Source organism: Cinclus cinclus, chromosome 1 (genome assembly GCF_963662255.1).
Source record: "Cinclus cinclus chromosome 1, bCinCin1.1, whole genome shotgun sequence".
NCBI classification, from domain to species: Eukaryota; Metazoa; Chordata; class Aves; order Passeriformes; family Cinclidae; genus Cinclus; species Cinclus cinclus.
The window spans coordinates 22,115,707-22,140,588 of record NC_085046.1 but is presented as its reverse complement, the minus strand read 5'-3'; the positions used below and the strand labels follow the sequence as shown (position 1 = coordinate 22,140,588).

Here is a 24,882-nt window from a genome sequence, read left to right as displayed (position 1 = left end):
TCAAATAACTATGGAGCTCGATGCTTAAAATCTCCATGGAAGCCAGCCACAAGTACAAGTTTCTCATTATCAGTACTTTAGGTCCTTCCAACACTTTCAGCCCAGGGCAGACTGCAAAATGCTATGTGGCACTTGGGAGCAGTTCTTCACCTGTAAGGAGGTATCTTTGGAGCTTTCCAAGATAATAGCAAATTGCTACACTTAAAACAGAGAAATTACACAATGTCACAGCACTGATGGTCGATTAACTAAAAATGCAAACCATCATTTATTAGAGTGAATATAGTGAATTATAGGCATAGTGAAAAATGCCAGTAGTCACTTCTGTTCTGTGTGGTCATACTACACACTAATAAAATGAACTGGTAAGTAATGTCCCATTTCCATTAGTCTACACTGTGTCATCTGAGAGGAGGGGAGACAGGGAGCAAGGGAGAAAGCACTTCTCTCCAAAAAGCAATAACCAAATGCAGAAATCAGTATAAGTTTCATACATCCTCAGAGAAGAAAATGCATGGCTAAAGAAAGCCACTGCTTCTCAACACAAATCTTTCCATTTTGACAACTGCAGACGCAATATACAAGGAAAAAAATGAACACTTTTGAAAATGTACTCAATTGTGAGAGTCATTTAGATGTCTAGCCAGCCACTTCACAAGCTACTGATAATATTTCACGAAGAAATTATTTAACAAGACGCTTAAGAAGTTGTGTCCAGAAATTGAGTGCTGGATGGAACACCTGCTTAAGCCCAGTTCAGATCCTTATTATCACAGACAACCATAAAATATTACCCCCTTCCTTAAACTGAGAATTTTGAGTTTAGTTTGACTTAGAATACATACAGTACAAGAAGACATGACCTTAATAAAACAATCCAGCAGTAATACAAATGCATTAAATGCAAATAAATTAATTTTTATCTTAGGATGGCAAGTGAAGCAGTGGTAATATTGCACAATGGAATAAATGACAAGTTATTATAAGTATAGCATCCTGTTAAACTTGCTTTGCAATACCAGCATTTGCACTAGACCAGATGAGTTATCTGGTATGGTAGAACTTCACTTAAAAAGTCACTGTCTGAAACAAAATGCAGTGCAACATAGTGCCAAATAGTTTTGCAACTTCCAAGATAAAAAAGATTTTGTGGGTTTAGGGACTGATTCCATATACAGTTTGCATTATAAAGCCTCCCGTGCTTTCTCTACCAGCTCTTTTTGTTACTCAATTTGTCCTTTCACAATCCATAGTTTGGAGAAGTCTTCATAGTGCTTCAAGGCTTCGTCACAGAGCTCCTGGGCTGTAGCAATGTTCCCTAGCACCCATTCCAACTTTGCAGATTTCATGGAGACCCTGGCTGTGGGGGCACTGCTGTGATCCTTTGCCTCCTTGCTCTTTCCTAGTCATTGCTCTCTGACTCAAGAGTCATGGCAGCCAGCCAGATGTCCTCGCTGCTGGGGCTGGCCTGCAAAACCAAGATGCTGCTGGCTGCTGGCACTGGCCACTTAAATTCGGCTCCTGTAAACCACAGCACTTCTACTTTGGGACAGTGAGCAACAGCTCTCTGCAAAAGAGCCTCCAAGGATTCTCTGGTTCCATGGTTCTTTTCAAAGTAGGCTGCTTGCAGCCACACATTTTTTTTTCTTGGGCAAACTTGCAAGGATCAGGCACAAATGGCTCAGGCACTCTCCAAAGCACTTGAGAGCAACACAACTGTCTGCACCTTCCATCCAAGTTGTTTTTGATCTTCTTCTTCTTCTTCCATCCCAATCCCAATCCCAGCTCTCATGATTGCCTGACATGTGGCCATATTTCCAGCTTTATCACATTGCTCGGCATCTTGTATCCGATGCTCCCTGTTGAGTTCCACATTGTTTGACCTGAGATGTGACAGCTCTGTCAGTGATTTTCTTCACCATCTGAGTGTTTCCACTGGCTTCCTCCAGGTTGGCAGCAGCAATCCAGAGGGAAAATCCATCAGGACATTCCCCCAGGGTTTGTTAAACCTTCTCACGTACCTCCAAACTTGCCAGCACCAGCCACGGGTCAGCACTGGTTGGACAGGACTCCACAGCATGGCTCAGCACAACCCTGGCATCCTCAGGTTGCTCCAGCTCCATGGCTGCTTTCCACAAATGCCCCACATTTGGAACATGCTCAAGGGCTTTCCTAAGGACACATTTCTTGGCATAGATATCCATCTCCAGCACTGCTGCTCTAACATAAACCCAGAAAGACTTTGGAAGGTGCTGAACAGCCTGGCCCACAACAGCCTTGGTGGTATCTCCAGGCTGAAGCCAAGCAGCTTCCAACCAAACATCTTCAGTCTCAGGTCACACCTCTATTCCTTTCATGATGGGATTTCAAGCCACCTGGAGTTTGCAAGTGACTTCCCCCAGTTGGGCTGATGCTATCCAGGCTGGTGGATGATGAGGATTGGTCTCTTGGACAGATTTCAGGAATAAATTGGCTTCTTTTGATAATATCAATATCTCCTCCACGTATGGGAATCATGGAATTCAAATCTGTCAAATATCCTTTCGGGTCCACTTCACTCTGACTACTCACAGTCTGACACCAGGCTTAGCCTCATACTCATCAAGTGCTTCTGGCTTGGTCAATCTTCTTCTAATTCACCTGTCCAAGGTGTCATCAAGTCTGGTGTAATTCCTCCTGGGTATGGCACATTTATTCCCCCTGGATATGGAGTATTCAATCCACCAAGCTGTGTCTGGTGTGGGCCCACAGAACTATGATTCTCCCCTGAATGTAAATGCTTTGCAAAGAGCTGTCAGGGACAGGAGTCAGCCTCTCATACCAAGGATTCCGCTAGGATTCCTCTGATGCTTGCTCCTGGCCTTCCCTCTGGAATACTCTGCCACTCCTCCTCAGTGAACTCTGCTAACATCTGTTTCAAGTCTGAGAACTGCTGCTGAATTTTCCGTTATCCCATAGGGTATTTTCCTATTTCCTCTTTTTCTTCTTGTTCCCTAATTTCTTTTCTGCCTTCATCCATGTTCTTATCCAAAGCCATATAAACAGCATCTGTTTCCTCATCACCTTTTTCATAGGGGCCACTTGAGAACAGGCTCCCAGCACAGCCATTGAAATAGTCATAATTGGTGTCATTCAATTTCCCATCGTCATCATCTGCTGTCTGGTTCTGCTTCATCTGGTCCCCCACATTTCTCTCCCCCAGCAGGGCATGATGGTCATCCACAGAATCACTGCCACCACAAGTAGGGCTGATGTCAGAGTGGGTGGTGAAACCTGTGGCTCTGCAGCCCCAGCACCTAGCCCAGGAGCGTGGGCAAGCCCAGGATTAGCTGCTTCTTGTGGCAGTGGTATCCCAAGTTCCTAAAGTTTGTATATGGTCAGATTCAGACAGGAATGACCAGCACCTCCCCCAAAGTGGGGAATTTCACAATGGAATGATGTAATCCTCTAAGTCATAGGATAGGACATCTTGGAGAGTTCTCGATGACCTAGGTCATTACAGCTGCCCAGTGGGGCTGTTGAGCCATTATGGCCCATTGGCAGAGAGGACCCCCTTAGGCTGGGTGTAGTTATCAAGGCTGAATCAATTTGTGAGACAAAGAAACACAACCCTGCTACCAAGGGTTTGCCTCTTTCCCTTATCAAACACCCAGCTTGCAGCCTGAGGGCTGGGTGTGCTCTGGGCAGCTGTTGCAAATGACCCACCATTAACAGTTCATCAGGGAAAATGAAGATGGGAATAGACATACATACATAGTTTGGTTACACCCCACAATGCAACCCAATACACCCAGAGAGCCGACAATACACATGTTTGCAATAAAATAATAAATTAGAAATTTAAAAAAAAACCAAAACCACTAATGAAGAAAGGATGGTAACATTTCTGTGACTCAAATTTTACTGATGAATACTAGGAGACAGATTTATAAAGTTTTTCATTATACACAATTATAAAGAATTAACAATAGCTTTTAATATCTACTAGTATAAATCCCAGGGATGATCCCTGAAAAGGTTTCATTTTTGAGTTACATATATTGCTACAGCTGATCGCATAGAGGGACAAAGCTCAATGATATCCTATTTCAAAGTCATCCACAGTATTTTAGCTAGGAGAAAAAAAGCCTTCTAGAAATGAATTAAAACACAAAACGATGAGTTCACCTTCATCTCTTTCTTAAGTTTAAATACGCACCAAAATTCTTATCTTCTTTGAAAGCACTGGAGTTTAACCTCCCTCCATTTTCACTTTGAGATACTCACATGAAAGGCTTTGGATTTGGGTCTGCGTTGGGACCAGTGTTATTTAATATCTTCACTAATGACAGATGAAGGGATCAAGTGTACCCTCACGAAATCTGCTGATGACACCAAGATGAGTGTTGCAGCTGACACACCCGAAGGACAGGATGCCATCCAGAGGGAGCTGGACAAGTTCGGAAGTGGCCCATGGGAATCTCATGAAGGACCTGAGGGTGCTGGTGGATGAGAGGCTGGACATGACCCAGCCATGGGCACTCCCAGCTCAGAGAGCCAAATGCATCCTGGGCTGCCCCAAAAGCAGCGTGGGCAGCAGGGTGAAAGGAGGGGATTCTGCCCCTCTGCTCTGCTCTGGTGAGAGAGATCCCACCTGGAACATGGCATCCAGCTCTGGGGTTCCAGCACAGGAAGGACATGTACTGTATCCTTTCTATTTTATGAGGATTAATATGTAAAATATTTATAAGTACAGTACTCCTGCAATAACCTAATGACAGCTACGGTTTTGTTCTCCTCTCTTTTCCTATTTGTTTCTGAAAGTTTACCTGTTTTTCAGAGTATTGCTTAACACCTTATCACTATCTTCATACTGTAGTCCCATGATCCTACAATTCTTATCCAGAATAATGTAATTTATTTAGACTCAACATTACATATGCATAACTGCAGTTAATTTGTTCATAAGCATTGTTTTATACATATTAGCATGAAATACCATTATCATTTTATCATCCAAATAATCTATATTGCAAAATCCCTGGGCAACTTTAGGCAGTTCAACTAAATAACTTTTTTATAATACATCAATTTTTCATCCCTCTTCCATGTCTTTCTCTCCTGCCTGGAGGGTTAATTGCTATTCCCTTTTAAGTCTCAAAAATTGATATTTTACCAGTTCTGCATGGCATACACACCACATGTGACAGATGTATAACCAACATGCAAATCACAATGACTGCAAAATCTGATGATAGCAAAACACTGAGTTAGATGGGGGCATGACACGAGAATAAACAAGTGGTTGACAAACTAAATAGAAACACTCAAGTAACCCCTGCTTTAAGAGTATCTTTGGTTCTCATGATAAAATATGATGAACAGCTATGAGAATCATCTCCCCTCCTTCCAGCTCTATTTGTCTAGAAAGCTGCACTACCTAATGGACAAGGATTTCACTGAAGTCACCCATACTTTTGTTCTTTACTAAATAAATTTGCATAAAATGATGATCCGCTAAAAGGCAAGTTAAATCTCAAAGTGATGCAATGCTGAGTCAAGCACTCACAGGAAACAAGCACCAGAAGAGCAGGCATTGCACTAATATTCAGCTCTTCTTTGGTTAAATACAAAGGGTTGGTTTTGACCTATAAAACCCTTTAGCGTCTGGGTTGCTACCCCCTTGCAGACTGCTTTTCTTGTCCCCTTTTATCTCAGTAATTCAGACAAGAGGGTTGCATTCACCTGGGCATTCTCACTGAAGGGCACTTCAGTCCAGAAGCTGATAAAGCTTTAATGCATGTTGAGCAGCTTATCTATTTTCCCAGGACTTCTTAGGTGAGAAATAGAAAGCATCTCAGGAGGAATGAGCTGCTGAAGATAAAAAACTACAGAAAGGACAAGAGAAAAAAGCCTCTTCCACATACTATTAAAAATACTTCTACAAAATACAGTTGGTGGTGGCACAGCTCCTGCAGCTTAAATGTTGACAGAGCACCCATCCTCACAAAGTATTTCATCTAAGCAGCTCTTTCCCTCCCCAGACCATCTCTTTCCACACCTCTAGAGCTGAACCCATTACAGTATGCTCTAAAATAGATTCCCTATTGTCCTATGATCTTACTAAGTAGAAGAACATGGATTTTCACGTGATGGAGCTCAGTGGCTACAGAGAGCCAGGAGGGATTTTTACATCAAGAGATTTATTCAAGACCAAATATTTGGCCTATAAAAATATTCAAGAAGCCTCCCAAGTTTTAATAATTTTAAAAGGAGCAAAATACCAGTTTCAGAGGGGGAAAATAATTTTCCTTACCTTGTTTCAGATTTTCATTAATTTTTTGAAAGGCAATTTTAAAGGAAACATGATGTTTCAATCTGGTATTCGAATTCAAATGAAACTTCTTTTGGTTCAATGACATGGAAAAATATATTGATTAATTTATCTAGCTTGTATCTATTTCTCTTGTATCAAGTTGAAGAATCCTATTACATGAAGAAATAGAAAAATTAAGGTCTATGACAAACAAGGGAAATGATTCTACAGAACTGACAGATTGAAGGTAGTAAATGGACATCTTCCAATTTATTCACCACTACAGGATTTATGGCACACTTCGTTTAGTTTTGCATGAAAGTTCTCTGTAATACTGAGGTGTGGGAGAGGTGTGCTTGCAAAGAACAAGAGAAATTTGGATAGCCTCCAAATTGAAAGGCTCATCACTTTTCCAGGGACTGAGGTAAGGCTGACTGGTTGGTATTTCCCTACAATCTCCTTGCCCCCCTTCCAAAGGTCTGGATGATGTTTGCTTTCTTCCAGTCTCTTGGACTCATTATCACGACCTTTCAAAGATGAGCAGCCTCCCTATGGTGTCCACCAGCTCTCTCTTCTATTCATGGAAGCACAAAACCCACTTGGAAAAAATCTTCTGGGGGAAAAAAACATGGTACTATATTTAATTTGTGACTGATTTAGCAGAAGATTACTATGAAAATTATTCTTACTGTACCATAAAACAAAGTCAAATTCCCTTAAAGCAATAATTCTCACAATCTAAGATGTCCATCTACACGGATGACTGTCTACATGCAGTTAAAATTATAATAATGTACTCTTACCTTTCTTTTCTAGGAAAAAAAATGCAATAAATCCTCAAAAAATATGATGAGCCATACAGTTCATGGACTAAACTACACAGCACTGAACACACTTTCTTAGAAACTTCTTGTAAAAAGTGGAGCCACCGATGCTCGCTCGATCATTCTGTTGTTCTTCCAAACAGTAAGATGTCTTCCTAACTGATACTTAAAAATAAAACTAGCACTGCCTTAGCAGCTTAGTTATTAAAATAGGTGTTCACTCTACTAGACCCTTAGTAGACAGAGAAACAATATTTTTGTTCAAAAACCCCTTAGAGCATCACGAACAAAGCAAAAGTTTTACCATAAAAACCAACAGTGCATTTAATTATGAAGGGTAAGTGGAAAAAGAAGTCTAAAACAGGAGAAGCATCATAACAGAAATTATGATTCTCCTAGAGTGCTTCAAGGACAAACTGCAACCTAAAGTTTAACTGAGGAAAGATTTGAAGGCCTCAGAAATGTAAATGCTGCAGAACACATCTTTTGAGGAATGATTCCCAACAGAAGTGGGACAGCCTTTATGCATAAGGTATACTTCAGCATAAAATCATGGCTGCTGTCTGACAAAATTGTAACAAAAATTACTGAAACAAATCCTTAAATGCTTTTAGAACTTAGAATATTGAGGGCTTATACATCTAACAAAATATCTGTCTGTCCTCAGAAAAGGTGGTGGAAATAATTTAAAATGTAAAAAGACAGTACTAGCAGAAACAATCACTATGGCAATAAAATTCAAACAAGAAGAATTCAAACAAAGATTCCACTGAAGCCACAGTGGTACAAAAAACCCAGCAAAGATTGCTTTAAAATGTCTTATGGCTGCCTTTGAATTTCATCTGCCAAACACCTATCTGACACTTCCAAAATAAACAGTTTCCATTTGAAATGTTTCAATAAAAACACACATCTCACACTCTACACTTATACCAGGAGTGTTTATATTCCTGGGGAGTCTCATTAACCTCTGTGCAACCAGTATGTTGAGCGATAAACACACAAAAGGCTGGTTGTTCTTTAACTACCCATGACAGCACGAAATGCCAATTACAATACATGCACAGATGGCTAATTGGTTTTATCACAGTTTTCACAAGTTGGGAAGGGGGACACCACCTTTCCCAATTTCTCTGAAGGTTAGTACCAGCAGCACAAAACCAATTCATGTGTTGAGGCTCCTCGGGTCTTGTTGCCCTGCTTGGTCAAACAAAAAATAAAACCTTGTGTAGCAGTTTACATGATACGCTCAACACCTCCGATTAAACTTTTTGCATGTCTTTACTACACACATTGATTTTATCTCTCAGTTACTTATGAAATGCTAAGAAGCTTGTCACATAAATGACAAATTCTAAACATTTCAGAACAAGTACAAAGTATAAGACTCACAATTAGTTTGTCAGGAATAGCAACACTGAAACCCCATTAAAATAAATGCAAGAAACAGTCTTCAAAACTAAAGGTAAATTTTAACAGAATATTTTGGTTCAAATCTATTGTATGTAACATTTCTTCCTCTACAATACCTGATGACATAGAAGTCTCTCAGCTATACTGTTAAGCAGAGGTCTAGATCAAGGCTTCTGTGATTCAGTTTAAACAGTGACAGCAGTAACCACTTCCATCCCAAAATCAGCTGTGTGTAAGTTCTGCACATCAGGGTGTTTCACACCTATTTCCTGAAACAGAACAGGAGGACTGAGGACTCTGCAGATCCGAATTCCCTAAAGGACCTCCAAATATTACAGATCATCTTCTCCCACAGTCCTAGACTCTTGCCCATTTCCCTAAAACCTGCTTCTGATACTGTCTTTGCTCCTAGCTCTCCAAACCCACTCTTCACACTTTCACCCTCCATACGTACCCATACACACCAATGTGCTTTTCCAGTATCTTCCTGAATCCTCCAAATGCCTTATTAGGCTCTTTTTTTTCTTGGAGGGTATTTCATATTCTATGTTTCACACATTAGAAGCACAGAATGTATTGAGGGTAAACACAGTATCCTTGCCCCCACAGTCTCCAGGCACCTCAGGTTATCCCCTGAATCCAGAGGGGATATGTTCAGGAGCAATCTGCCTTTGGCCCCTTTCCAGATGAAGTTCCTTTTTGTGTTTTAGCACATGCACAGGTTGGTCAGCAGAGGTCCTTTAAGGAATTGCAGTGTGCTTTTACAATAGGAAATCCTAAAAATTTTCAGTTATGCTTTAACAAGTCTTCAATATGCATTAATTAGAGTATTTTTAGCATGCCGATTTGAGGAAAAACTAGATAAAGTAACAGAAGCAGAAGAAACATCTTGGGAATAAAGTCTAGCCCTTTTCAAACTTTAAGTGTTTGAGAAAATGAGGATGTGTAATTTCAAACATTACTAATCATTCCTATACCTCCTTAACTTTCCTGAAAATTGGGATCTACCGAGTGATGCTGCACACAGCATGTCTTGCAGAATGCACATGAAGTCAAGTCAGGAGAATAGTTCTGTCTACCTCAACGTGGACTCTGGGATGCACCTGCACTCCTTCAAGAACACGCAAAGAAAGCAAGCAGAATTACTCGGAATTTTTTTCAGTAAGGGTGCCCTCCATCTCATCCTGAAAAGTTTATACGCATTTTTAGGCTGGAGTATTTCTGCTTCAAACAAGAACTGAAACTAAAATGACTCAATGTTTTGATAGGCCTCCTTATTGACCATGTATTTTTAAAACACAACCGACAATTAAGGTCAAGCAATTCAAATCTATCTTTTAAAAGTACAGCTTAATAATGTTGGCTCACTGAGGACTGCTTATTAATATGATTACCAGCAAAGGCTGCCAGCGGTATTTAAAGAGATCTGAAATAAATTCTTGTCCCATACTGGAATAGTTAGACTATCCTTTTCTTATCCTTGCTCTTCCCAGCTAGTAGCAGATGTCTTACCACTAAATAAATGAAATAGTCTTTGCAGACAGATCATTCCAAGGATCATGCCAGGCCAGAGCACTGCCATTTCTCAAGCCATTTCAATGGAGATGAAGAAATAAGAAATGCTCTTCCACAAGACAGGGGGAGTTCAGTACATGAGAGCATGTATCAGCCTGGGAAATACAAGTTTCCAAGTTGGTATATTGTTTTATATGATCTCAAACTTCAAGGGGTTTGGACTTGGGATTTGCTTGAGCTGAATTAATACTTTAGCCTCTCTTCTGACTCTGACAACTGCAATCCCCAAAAGCTCAACTTTAGAGAGGGCAGAGGGCAAGCTATCATGGAATAATAAACTGCATAATATGGCATAAACAGTAGCAAACAACACAGATCAAGTGCACCCCTGAGGTCACTTTTGAGAAATATTCATTTACATTTTTTAATTGCTGCTTTTCATTTCAAACCCAGGTAATATAAACAACATTAAGCCTGTTCTTATCAAACAGATGTTCTTTAACCAAAATCTGAAGTTGAAGTAACAAAAATGAATACCAATTAAAGGTATGAACCCATTTCCATACAATGTGCTAGGAAGCCTGTATATTAGTACTAGAACAAAACACCTAACAGGGGATTTCTAAAAGTGCCAGTAGTAACCAGACAAAATTTTAAAAAACACTTTATTATATAAACATAAAGTTAAAAACCCACAAACCTGGGTCTTCCTTTAGCAAAGGAAGATACATGAAACAGAACCATTAATAAACACATAGTGTGAAAAAAAAGACCACCACAAAACAAAGCCAACCCTCAAACAAACAACCAAAAAAACCCCTCAAAACAAACACATCAGAATTTCTGTCTGAAGTCCTACATGCATTCCCTGAATCACACATAACTGGCATACTTTACATTCATGTAAATCCTCTCTGAACTAACCCACACGTTAATATAAGTTTGGCATAAGTCCAACTAATGTATTAATATGATAAAAAATCATGACTACTCCCCTTGTTCTTAAAGTAAACAATTACAGATAGGGATAAGGTAGAGTGGTGCACAGTTACCTGCCAATTTGCAGTGCAATATGTAGTTTTACAAAGATAAAGTATCTTTAGAGCAGAATCAACTAGGAGAAAAAAGGGCCTTTCCTTAGACTGTCTCATGAAGGCCTTTATACTTAAAACATCAGAAATAAAGTTCTCTTTCACAAGAAGGTGCCAAACTTTAGTCTTGGCAAAGGCGTATTTCATTGTTTTTGACCAGAAGGCTAAAAAAACCACACGAATCCAAAAAACACATTAGAAAGGATAAAACTTCTTTGTGCTATGGGAGCAAAGGAATGCAAGCAATACAGAATAGCTTTTGTCTGACTTCATCTTTGTATTTTCAAGCCCATCCTCCCTAATACCCTAACATCTGAATATCTTCAAGATGTGCTAAGAAATCTAGCTTCAAAATCCACTGAGAAAAATACTAATTTCCTTCTCCATCAGATGGAAAATGAAGGCTCAGATGTTTAATAACTTGCTAAAAGCAACATAGAACTTTCTCTGCCAGAAGAAACTATTTGAATACAGGTTGGTTTTGAGGTTAAAAGTACAGTGAAATCTAATACATTCATTTAGTCCTGGCCTTTTATACAAATTTTACACTGCTATCAGGCTGTCAAATTCCAAAGAGAAGACTTCCTTCAATGTCACCTTACTGTCTTCCACTCAGGGCAATAACCTTAGGGTTTTAAGGTCTGCTATTAAACTATTACTTTGGCTTAACACCAGCATCAACAATTAGTATTAAAGACATGAAGTAAAATTAGATCTGAGACATTGTGCAGCGTACCATATGCATGTCATCTTTACTACCTCCTTTCACATCTCCCTTCTGAAAACATTGCCTTCACTACAGCAATCTATTAAGATATGCTTCTATCATAACATTCCCTCTCAAAAAGAAATCATGTTTCTTAGTAAGTGCTGAGCTGCAACTGATTGCAAAACAGCCATGACTACAGAACACTAGCAGTATTTTAAAAGCCATAGAATTTACTCATGTCACAACTAGAGGAAACACTTCAAACAAAACGTGCTGTAATTCACTCAACTTAATGGGAAAAGCAATGCCATTATGGAAATGCGTGGACATTGCACATAGTGCCAGGTCAGTCAGAAGTGCTTCATCTCCATAATGTCTTGGCTCCTTGTAGGCATTTTTAAAACACATTTCATAGAGTGGATTTTTTTTAAAAATTTTGCATGAGAAAAATTTCATAGCTGTGATATAGAACAAAAATATAGAAAGCAACTTCTTAAATTTAACTCAGTCTATGAGCCTCCTGGATCCCTACTCAAGTGCATCCCTAACTGGACAGACCTACAGACTCACGCATGCTGACATTTGCAGACCACCACACACCAGCCAGCTCAGAGGCTCACGCTACCCTGGCTCCTCACCACCTTACACTCCGTGTCACCTGTGTTCACTGACCCAAACATCAATTGCTCCAAAAGTTCTGGAGCACATTTTGCATGTGTGATACCAGAATGCTTCTAAAGCAGTTTTTGAGTAGGCAGTTCTAAAGTCCAGCCTCCTAAGGTTAAGCGTTATAAACCTACATCCAACAGTCAATCAAATTTAAATCATTTCAACCTTAATTCATCTATCATATTGCATATTAAACATGTTATGAAAAAAAGCTTTTTCTATCTCCTCTCAGAACTAACACTGCTCTTTCTCCCAGAATTTTCAGTAGAACATGAATAGTGCCTGACTTTTAAGTCACCAAAAATTTAGCTTAGCCCTCTTGAGTAGCAGCTGCAGGAAACAGGCTCCAAAGAAAGGTGCTGACAAATCCAGGTAGAAGTAATATTTTCATGGTTACTAATTACAGTCAGAAATCAGCAGAAATGCATTGCACTGAGCTCCTAAGAATTAGCATTAGTGGATCAGCATTAATACAGGCAATACATTTGCAAAGTGTAATGAGGTTTCAGAAGACAAATAGGAAAGTCAATGCACATGACTCCAGGCTTTGTTTCACCTCCCTCACAAGTGTAAAAGTCATGACTTTACTTACCAATGTACATTTTATAACCAGCATGGTAGACTCAGTTCTTAGGGAGGAGAGGGTTGTTTTCCTTTTTTAAATTGCTTTTATTCGTATAGGGTTTCTTGTTTTTACACAAACAGAAACAGATCAGACAGGGTTACATAAAAAGTAAAAAGTCATGGGAAAACATTTTGCAATAAATACGTGATTTTGTTGAGAATTGGCAGCATTGAATGAATATAATTAAAACTGTTTGCTTTGTGCTATAAAAAGGAAATTACCTCCAAATGCAAATTTGGTGACCTGTTCTCAGACCCATGAGCTGTTGGTTTCTTTGAAAAGCTGTGAGTCCTCAACTAGACCTTTATTTACAGAACATTGTTAGATTTAACATTTAAGCCCACAATCTTTATGGAGGATTTTTTACCTTCAAGAATAAAAGCCACTGGCAGATAAAGAAGTTTGTCCTTACTATTTCCATAGAAAACAGACCATAATCATCCCTTTTAATCAAGCAGAAAAACTTATTTTAGAACTTACAGTAAGTTGTGCTAAAGGATTGTCCTTAAATGGCTATATGGTATCAATTGGTAATAAAAGAGCTGGAAGTGTTGTATTGTTTGCAATTTCTTTAAAGCAAGAAGTATACAATGATGAGCTTCAGCAACTACGTACGTATTCATATTTTCAATTTACGTTTTACTATTAAAAACCAAGCAGTTGAAGCCTAATAAATAGAAATTATTTCCATATTATTTGTCTTAAGCAGCATTTAGAAGGAAATTGGAACTAATATGGATTGATACAATGATTTAAGATGTTTGAGTAAGTAAAACCATTTTAAATAGTATACAGTAAAAAAAATAAATTTTCATCTTTTAACAAGTACATTTTTGTCTGCAGTTATTTGAAATCAGAAAAGCTCCTCATTGTTATTTTTTGGTGATGGAAGAACTGGTACATGTCATCACTCCAGGCTCATATTCACAGATACACTGAAGATAAGAACAAAGCATTCTGATTTTCAGCTACCAGCTACCTTCCAGTTTCTGCATGAACTAGTTACAAAATTTTAAAAAAACCACATTTGTTGAAAATTTTAATTCTGCAGAAATAACAATTACTGTCAAAAAGTTATTCAACATTTAAGGGGTTAGCAGTCTGGCTTGAAACTTAAGCATAAGAGTACTTCTTACTTCTCCCAATTAAACTTTCAACTCTTTTCCAGTCAAAACTATTCTGAATCATAGTGCTTTAAAGGTTGTCATAACATTTTAAAAGTGTAAAATTTAGACCTTTTTTAAAACTCATCTTTAAAATGCTTTTCTACCATCCTATCTATTTGCATAATGATAAATCAGTTTAGTTGTACAAGAACATACATAGAATACTTCTCCTTGGCATATTTTGATGCCACCAAAAATACAGAGAAAATCTTCTACTGCTCCACTGATTTCACTGCAGGCCCAAATAAGCTACATTCTGCATTAGTCTACTTGTCATATCAGAGCTCACAGTTCAAACATCAGCTCCATTTTTCATTATCAGTTAATAATGGAAGTACAGAAATACTTCCTCTTTACCATTGCAGCTAGATGAGTGTTTACACTGCTGTGTGACTGTGAAGCCCCTCCATCCCTGCTCAGTGCTGCCAACTCTCTCCAGCAGCACTCCAGCTGCTTCCCTGCTGCACAGCTGGCGCAGTCAAAACCCTCTGCTTGCATTTTACCCACTCAAATGGCTGGCATCCCAGTGGATTAGGCACACATGTGCACAGAGCAGACAGGAATTTGCTGAAGACCTGATACCTTCCAAATCACTGATTCGAGTCACTTACCCGGTGTCCTGCTCTAAAGCATCTTATTAAGACTCACCACTTGACAGAGAGTGACATAGGAAAACCATAACAAACCGGGAACACTTATTTATTTAAATGGACTAACATGTGACAAGAGCAGTCTGCCCTAGTCTGTAACACGGGGTAAGGGATGGAAGCAAAATTTACAAAAAAAGCCGAATGGATTAAAAGGGCTTGAAGCAATTTCAGCAGATGTTTACTAAAGGAAAGCTCAAGGGACAAAAACAGTGAAGGTAAAAATGCAAAAAATAACTTTTAAAAATAAAATAATTTTTAAAAGGAAAGCAACAATTTTGGCAAGGACAGGACTGATAAATGGATGCAATCAGGTTCTGAAGATCTCTGAAGCTAAGACTTTGAGGTTTAAAGTAAAGCAGGAATAAAAAGGCTTTATCCTAAAACACACCCAATGCCAATTTCCTTGTTTCATTTGAAGAAAGATGCGGCAGTGTTGTATCAGAGAAATCAAAGCTCAGCATCATATGCATGAACCTTCTTTACCTGCAAGACTTAAAAGACTTCAAAACGACCTAACTCACATAAAGGTGACATTAACAGCCTTTAGACAAAAGCCAGCCTGAGTTTAATGTCATGCAGACTGCTGGGGGAAAAAAAAAATAGCTGCCACAGAACCCTATCACATAAGGAAATTTCACCTTTAGGTCAGAAAATGTGGACACCTACTTTTCCATTATTTTTCTGAGTAAGAGAACTTTAAAACAATGAACATTAAGCTTCTTTCCTTCATAAATATTTTTAAGAGTCATTCTTCAATGAATGATTTTATTTACTATATTCTGAAGCTTTAAGAGATTTGCTTTAAGTGGATTCAGCAAGCAGAAGGGCCTTGCTGTGGATGCCAAAAAGGTTTTAACCTTCATGAAAATAAGTGAGAAAGTCACTGTGGCCACAAAACACAAGCAGCAAAGAAACTGCTCATACAAAAGGCCCAGAGGTTTTCCACATTCACACATCAAAATTAACACTTTAAACCATTCCCTGGTAGTTAAAGCTGAGTATGACACACTGCAAACACTTCAACAAAAGGCATTCTAAACACTTTTATAGTTTCTATCATATAACAGAGACCAGAAGAAGAAAAATACCCTTTTTACTGACACATAGTCTTTAAAGAAGTCAGCCATTTGCAAAATAAATTTTGGCAGATACCACCCACAAAATATTTGTCTAAATAGACAATCTAAAATATTTTTATGCAATAGGAAGAAATATACTTTTTTTTTCTAAATTTCCCCAATTTTTTCCACAGACCTTCGCTGAAATAGTTTTTGCATGATATATTATTATGAAATAACTTTCATTTTTGCATCAATCACACAGCAGGCAGTATTTTAAGAGTGCCCAATATAAAGCTTACTTAATCACCTAATTTCTGGTTGCATTCCTATAATACATCATTTATCCCCATAGAAATCAGTATCACTGAATGGTCTACAATTATTTACTTACTTTCTAAGTAAGCACAGGAAAAGAAGTTTTGAATATAATATATTATTTGCTTACTATCTGTATATAAGGCCCTCTGTGCACATCCCTGTGTTGCACACAGAGGGGAGGATGCAGAGTATGTACACACCACAAAACAGGGCTACATAAAGATAATATTACAAAGGTATTTAACAGCCTGCACTTGCAAGTATCATTTATGGTTACACATCTCCTTCTCAGAATAGTGACCACACTATTACTGAAGTCCCACCACACCACTTCACGTGCTAATAAATCTGAAATAGCACAATGTATTCCCAGCTATTTACAACAAAGAAATTCCAGGTTTCTTATTTTTATTTTATTCCACATGTACATAACTTCTAATGCTCCATATCAGGGGCATGGACAGGTGTGGTTCTGAGCCTGAAGCCCCCAGGGGTGGGCTGGGGGAGCAGCATGCATGGAGGCAGCCCGCACCTCCTTGAGCAGGGCTGCTCCTCTGTTCCACCACCACGAGGCTCACCTGCATCATCAGCGCAGCCAAGTCACAGGCAAATGGGGACAAGAGTTACCCTTCCCAGGCAAAGCAGAGATGGGAATGGTTTGTGTAATGATAAATCTATGTGCCTTGCACAGACCCAAACTAAAATGCCAACCTTTCCATTTTTGTGCAATACTCAAAGAGCCTTTTGTGGAATACCTGAAGGCCACTGTTCATATTAGTCAAAACAGAGATTAAGATCTCAAAAAATATTTGCTCAGACATTCCAGAATCCTGCCCCAGAGTCTACTAAGAGCAACAGGGTCAGTGAAGCAAGTGTTCAGCCAAATGAGTAATGCTTGGAGTTAAGAAAACAGCTGGGCAGACACAGATGTTATCTAGGTTGCTCTTTTAGACAAACAAAACATTAAGGGCTCTGATTCATGTTTTGCAATAATCTCTGTCAGAACACCAGCTACTGGTGCTGAAGATCCAGGTGATGCTAGAGAGATCAGACAGTGAGGAAAAAATCCAGCACACATAATTATTTTCAAAGGCACATAAACCTTTGATATTAGGCATTTACGTAACAGCTTCTCTGCACCAAAAATAAAGTCAGCACCATTTTTCCCAGAATCTTAGCCAACCTCCCCCCCAAGGACAAGAAGAGGGAATGCTGTCAAACATTGAACCCCATGACTTTCCTTACTACTGTAATCCTGCATTAGCACTTGGCATCCTCATCTAAACAGTTCATGGCAGCCACAGCGCCTGTGGCAAACTCTGGCTATAGAAAAAAGGCTGAGGTACACTGCAAAACAGTTTCTGAAGTTTCTAGGTAATAATGTGGTTAGATGCATTAGCAGATTATCAGCTGTGTTACAAATGTGGAAATGCCTTCACTGTACTTGGAAACACAATAATAAATGTAAACTTCATTTCCTAGGGAGAGCAGAGCATCAGGGGGAAAAGAACCACACCTGAAAGAAACTAAAAATATTTTAACTTCTAGAAGAAATAGTGAAAGGATATTTTTTCTCCTTCAAGCATTTCCAGACAGTCAGAAGTAAGAATTCAGGCCTGCAAAGTAGACAACTAAGTACTGGCATGTTCCTGAAGTAGCTTCTGGGCGACACAAAATCCCTTAGAAATGGAAACTGCAAAAGGTCCTTGATGACCAAATATTCCTGTACCCTTCTTCAGAAAAAGACCAAAAGGACAGTCAAGGAACTACAAACTAATCACCCTCACTTAGGTCCTTGGAAAAATCATGGAGCAAATGCTCTTGGAGCACATTTCCAGGCACAGAAATGGGGTGGTTGACTGGCAATAATAGATGGCATGGACTTAGCAGGGGTAAATCTTGCCTGAATAACACAATTGTATTCTCTGCTTCAAGTCTTGACTGGATTTCTGGACAACATTAGAGTGATGAACATCACTGACTTTAACTAGACTTTGACAGTCTCACACAGCATTCCTGTGTTCAAATTAAGATGTACATTCTGGATGGGTAGACAACTAGATGGGCTAAAAATGTTTAGCTAGCTATGCCAATGGGTTGTACTGTACCTGCAGGCTGGCAACAAGTGAGGTACTGCAGGGGACATCTGGGGACATGCCCTGTTTAATACCCCTATCAACAACCTGGAGGAGATCAGGGAGTTCACCCTCTGCAGCTGGTGGGTTGGGATGTTGGTGTCCTGGGCTGCTATCCAGAAAGACCTGCACAGCTGGAAAAATATCCTGATGGAAACTTCATGCAGTTCAACAAGGACATACAAAAGTTCAGCATCTGGAAGTAAAGATGTCCCAAACACTGTCCCCCCCTTCCAACACTGTGGATGAGTGCATGGGCCAGATCTGCAGACACAGCCCTGAGAAGTGTGGCAGGCTGAAGCTCCATAGGAGCCCCATGCCCACAGCAGCAGTGGGGGTCAATAGCTGGAACAGGAGCCAGGCAAGTGACCCACACCTCTGCTCAGCACTCGTCAGACCACATCTACATTACTGAGAGCAGTCTGGGGCCCTTCAGTGCCAGGCACTGACAGACTCCTGAGTTCAAACTGTGAAAGCACCCCAGGCTGGGGGCTAGAGAACCTGTCCTGTGAAGGGGGTATGACGGCCCAAGGTTTGATTAGCCTGAAAGAGACATTTTCAGCAGAATCTAATAGCAGCTCCCCAGTACCCAGTATCTACAAGGAGGTTACAAAAAGACATATGAGCCCTTTTCGATAATGCAGAGTGGGAAGAAAATAAACAACAAGCATATACTTGTTTATGAAAGACAGGACAGGAGAAACTTTTCAACCCTGTTGACAGCCAAGGATTGGAACAAGTTATCCAGAGAGGTTGTGCAGTCTCCATCTTTGGAGGCTTTCAAGATCAGCTGGAAAAATCTCTGAGTAATCTGGTCTAATTTCATAGCTGATTGTCCTTTGAGGGGGTGGTTGTACAAGAGATTTCCTCAGGTCCCTCTTGACCTGAATTATCATACAGTTCCACAGAATTCTTTCTACTGCTGCAAAGACCAGCGCTGCAGTGAAGTGTTTCTGGTAACTCACTGGGAACTGAAAGGGCACAATATTGAGTAAGATGGTGATGCTAACTGGACTACTCAGTCCAATTCGTCTACTCATACTTGAAAGATTTCCAAATGACATTTGGAATCTAACAGGAAAAAAATCCCCACATTATTTCTTAGTTACTTGAATTTATACATTAGTCTTGCTTAGAAAATCACAAAGCAGCTCTAATAATCCCTGTTTAGTTAAAATACGACACACAACTTTTTATTTTGTTTTGTAAAAGGTTTCAGTATCTACAAATGAAAGTCTTTGAGTCTGGTATCTTTCCTACATAATGAACAAAAACTGGCCAGCTCCCAAACTGCCTCACTGCAGAGGCCAGTCAGGGGAAATGAATGCAGGAGAAAGGGAAGGTCCCTTCCCACATGTGGAAGTACTGATTCAGAGATGCTCAACACTCACCATTTCAAAAAAAAAAAAAAATAATATTTGCCTGTTCAAGCTGGAAAAATACGTCCTAAAAGAAGCACTCTTCATTTTGGAAGAAAAATTCCCAGCCTATTCAACTCACCATGCATGTTACACAACTGAGAAAGTTTTCATTTCATAGCACACAAATCAGCTAGCTACTACACTTCCTAGAAGAAAAAGGACCATGTAGCTTTTGGCCTATGCTCCTAATAATAGGTAATTTTCAATCCCAGAACAGGGTGATGGTTTATTAAAATTTTCCCCAAGGAAAAATCAAGGTGTTGTTGTGTCAGCTTTTTATGCAGCAATTCAGCAGCTGAACAGTTGCATTAATTGAGTATGATACTGGTGATGATTCTTTTCTGCAATCATTGGATATGCTCCATTTCTCTTCCAGATGGTCTTCTCCCAAGTCCACAAAATTGTCTGGGAAGCTGATAACCTTTTACAAATTGACAGCTATCCTAACAGCAACTATAGTGTCCTGTCATTTACAGAATGTACAACAAAATACAGGGGTTCAGTAGTTTTCATTGTATATTTTGGCATTTTGTTTTGGATTGGGGTTTTGGGTTTCAGGGGATTGGTTTTGGTGGTTTTTTAGGGTTTTTTTTTTTTGGGGGGGGGGGTTGTGGGGGTTGTGGGGTTTTTTGTTGGGCATTTTTTGTTTGTTTGTTTGTTTGTTTTGCTTTGTTCTTTTTAAGTACATCACCAGAATCAGGCTAATGAAATTATCAGTGATTTGAAGAAAAATAAATAAAGAAAAAAAAACAGGGGAATCACATCACAGGTCTCTATCTGCAGATCATCTCATCTGCAGATGCCTCACTTGTTGGGGAGTGAAGAATGAAATTTCACACTACCTAAATATGCTGGGCATCACTGGGAGGGAATAAAATCGCAGCACTGCAATGGTAGCAGACATCCATCCAGTGGAGTGAACTGCCCATTGAGACATGGGAGGTCAACAGACTGTTACGGATGAACACTAACCCCAAAATTATCATTGAGAAACCTGAACAGAAACAAAGACAAGGTTACAGAAATTTCCACAGCTCGTCTGCACTTAGCTGCCTTTCCCTCTCTATAAAATCTGAATATTTTATCAGTTTGTTGTTTTTTTTGCCACTCACATACGTAACCGAGAAAACAACAGTTGACTTAAAAGCAATAGCTAGTCCCACTGAGGGTTATGTTTTCATTGCTGGTCAAAATCTAGAATTAGTTTTATAAACACTGTGTAATTGACCTGTGAGGTTCAATAGCTCAGAACGTATTGAACAAAGAGCTTAGCAGTATCCAAGAAGGGATTGAACATAATGATTAATAGCCTCAGTAACTAGAATAAAAATTGCAAGAACCTCAGTCTTCATGCTCCAGGGCACAGACAACCAGCTGAGATCAAGCATAAATTTCTGCCCACTATATTACTGTGAACTTACATGCACTGGGAATAGTTTACAGCTTTATAGACTTGCAAGACTTTCCATTTCTTCCACTGGTTGTAAAGCATCTACAGTCATCCTTAAAGATCTTGGAAAGCAAGACATTCTCAGGAAGAACTGCGTAAATTGAAACAATTTCTGATAACTGTCCATCTCAACTGATTTTTAAACTTTTTTAAAATAGCATATGTGCCACAATATCATTAGGAAACTGACTCTGAAACTCCACTACTTTTCCTTGGTTACTGGGACAAGAAGTCACACCACAGACAAACTCAGTCAACATCTCTCCACCCCCAAACACACACACACACACACACACACACACAAAATAAAACAATTCCAGCCAAATCCCTTTTAATGAAAACTGGTTGCACCAGCTTTTCTAAATTATTTCATTCTTATGAGAAAGAAGCTGATTGCTCAGTAGAAAATAATCAAGAACATTAAAGCCTTTCTAGTTTTCACTCAAAAACTACTTCTATTTACAAAGGACAAGGTTGTGCTCTACCCACATTTTCTTTCTCCAATTCATACTTCCATGGGCTGTATTTCTTATCTGAATTAGGCTTTCTCCCACAACTGTATATGGCATTCCCATAATCCATTTTCCTATTGCAAGGCATCACATTGGAGTTAGAGGCAAACTTGGCAGTCCAGGAAATAGATCCACCTATTAATGGGCAGCAACTGCCCATTAACTTGGGTTAGTGCTGCACTGGCACTTCCAAACTCAATAATTTGGGAAATTCATCCAAATTGTCTATGCAGGTAAGAATTCTCTCAGCCGTAGTATTTACACTGACTTTACGGTTCTTTTGATTTTCAACTTCAAACATTTGCATATTTATTACTATTTTGAACAGTAATCCTTCCATATCCATCCCAGCACAACCAAACTTGCCATAGCTTGCTACAGATTTCTCTAGTTCCAGTAATATTTCATTCTTTACTAATGGTTTCTGAAATCCTTCTTGTTTACCAAAATCTTCCACAAACTAAATGATACTACAGCACAATGATCCATTTTAGCATTTTTGCTACTAACATAAACATTTGGTGTAAGGGTTTCTTGACTTTATGACTTCAATAAAGGTCAAGTTCTCAAACAAAAAGTACATTCTTATTATGTAATTTATATATATATATATATATATATACACAAAACACACTAAATATATGGCTATAATGAGGTAAAAAAACATAGAATTAAATGAATCACAGACAAAAAGTAGGCAGAAAGAACTTCCATTGTCAGTAAAATCTGAAAAACCAAACAAATCATTCTTATGGCAACAAGGATACAACAAAAGCAGAGTAAGAATTTTTTTTTTTCCATGCAGTCAAAGATAAGGGCAAGTTATCCATCACTGTCAGTTTGGAAATTTGGACAGGAACTTTCTTGATGCAAGCCAAGACTATATTAAACTGATAATATATTTCAATACTCCACTGTAATGAAGAAGCTGCAAAGCCTGAAGTCTGGGATATAACACTTAAAATGTAAAGGGAAAATAAAGCAGAATTTTAAAATTCTTATAGAAATTTGGAGGAAGTGAGACAAAACATGGAAAACATGACAGAAATCAAACAGCATCAAATCATGCAGGAAAGCACTGGAAGGAAAGGAGGACATGAGAAAAAAGAAGTTGAAGGACAAATGTCTAACAATTTGATTTTCAGTTACTTACAGTCACACAGACTCTGAAGATGCCTGACACTCCTTTATTCAGGTGAGGATATTAAGGTATCCTCACCTAAAGGTGGTGAAAAACAAAGTCTTAAGGGGGAACTGGAAGTATTGTGACAAAAAAAAAAAGAGCTGCAGCAAGAGCCTCCTAAGGTTTAAATACATTTAATTGGAAAACGGATTGATACACAGGGCTCTGCAACTTTATCCTACATCAGAAGTCACAATACCAGCTGAATGCATCTTGATCCCACTCTTCTTGCATGACATTTCAGCTGAAATCCATAATACCCATTCTTTTGATGGTGCTGTGGGCATAGTTAAATCTCAGGGGGAAGAAAGTAAGTATTAATTTCTTTTTTTAATTGCCTTGTTTCAGAAGGGTCTAGCTCAACTTGGATGCAAATGTAGAAGCAAGGTACACCATAAAGCAACAGTGACAGAATCTAGGCGGCAGAAACACTATAAAATGTAGTGAAAAATGTTTTTTTTCCTTCCCCATTGTTTCCTACATTTCAACATATTCAGGAAAATGAGATACAAGAAATATCCTAAGTTCTTTTTTTTTTTTTATTGCAGCATCACTCAATGAGTTTTCACTATTTATTCATTTATCTTCATGATGGAATGTCTCCCAATAGACCAAGACAACCCTCTCAAAGCTGCTCTAGTATAAAACAGAATAAAAAAAATAACATCATTTCAACAGTTTTCAAAGCAGATCCATGTTCTGCCCACATATATCTGTGTCCAACTCTCAGTACCTTCAGCAGGCACTTCTCACAGATGCCAAACACAGATGTTTGCCTTTACAAACCCAAAAAGTGAATGAAGCCCAGCTCATGAGGAACAAAAGCAAGTACATCAACTGCCAGCACATACACCTTAGAGCACACAAGCTGCAGCCACCAGACCTTGGAGAGGAAGATGAAAGTATTGCACTCCCTCCAAAAGAGAAGGCGAAAGAAAAAGAAATCACTATAATGTAGGGAATCCTGGAAGGTCAAAATCACTGCATGAAGTAAGGTGGTCTACAGGACGAATGGAGTTAACAGAATTATGTTTGTTTGAAAGCCAAAATTAGAAAAAGGCTGTCTTTTCCAGCAACCAGGGAAAAAGGCATGAAAGCAAAGTGGGTCCCAGTTCCTATTCTGGCCTAGGATAATTACTAAGAAGAATCTGGAATATTTTATCTGGAATCTCTTCTGAACAACACAACTTCCCACAAGAATTTTGGTCCTACTATCGTTCTGAATCCCCAGTACCAAAACTCGTTTTAAAAAAACCCACACATTAAAAACTACTTGCTCCAATGAAAAACCTGTTCATCATTAAAATGAGTGGCCAGAGCTTTGCCAATCATATATAAATATATTACTTTCATATATGATGCAAAGTCATATATGTATAAACATGCTGCACAGCGTCTGTGTAATAAAACTACACTTAGTGCTGCATATTTGCCTGCCACTTCATTTAGGAATGGAAGGACAGTGCCCCCAAGAAAACAACAAAGATCACCTAAATATTTTCATATCTTACATCAGACTTAAAAATGTACAGAAGAGGATGCAATTTTTCATGTATTTTTTTTAATAACTTCTCTTACTTCTTGAACCACTCATGACCAATGCCTGGGCATTTTTTTGGAAGCCACTCACTAGTTGGGAGGAATGAAAGTCTGAAAAAACAGACAAAATGTTCTGTACTTTATTAGTTGTCATGAAGTGCATCACTGATCCTTAACATTTTGTACTATTACAGGCTAGGACAGTGATGTATCATTATGCTCACACACGCACACAGATGATAAAGCTAAATTACATGTTTAATTCTCAATTACATCTATATGCAGAAGCCTTGTTGTTTCAAATAT

The 24,882-nt window shown here is 38.9% G+C and overlaps 1 protein-coding gene and 1 pseudogene across 2 annotated transcripts in view; both read right to left on the bottom strand.

The window, feature by feature from the left end:
• CDK14 (cyclin dependent kinase 14) overlaps positions 1-24,882 on the bottom strand; it is a 248,760-nt gene that overhangs the window by 185,339 nt on the left and 38,539 nt on the right. The window lies entirely within an intron of this gene.
• Positions 1,185-4,864, bottom strand: LOC134048002 (pre-mRNA-processing factor 6-like; annotated as a pseudogene).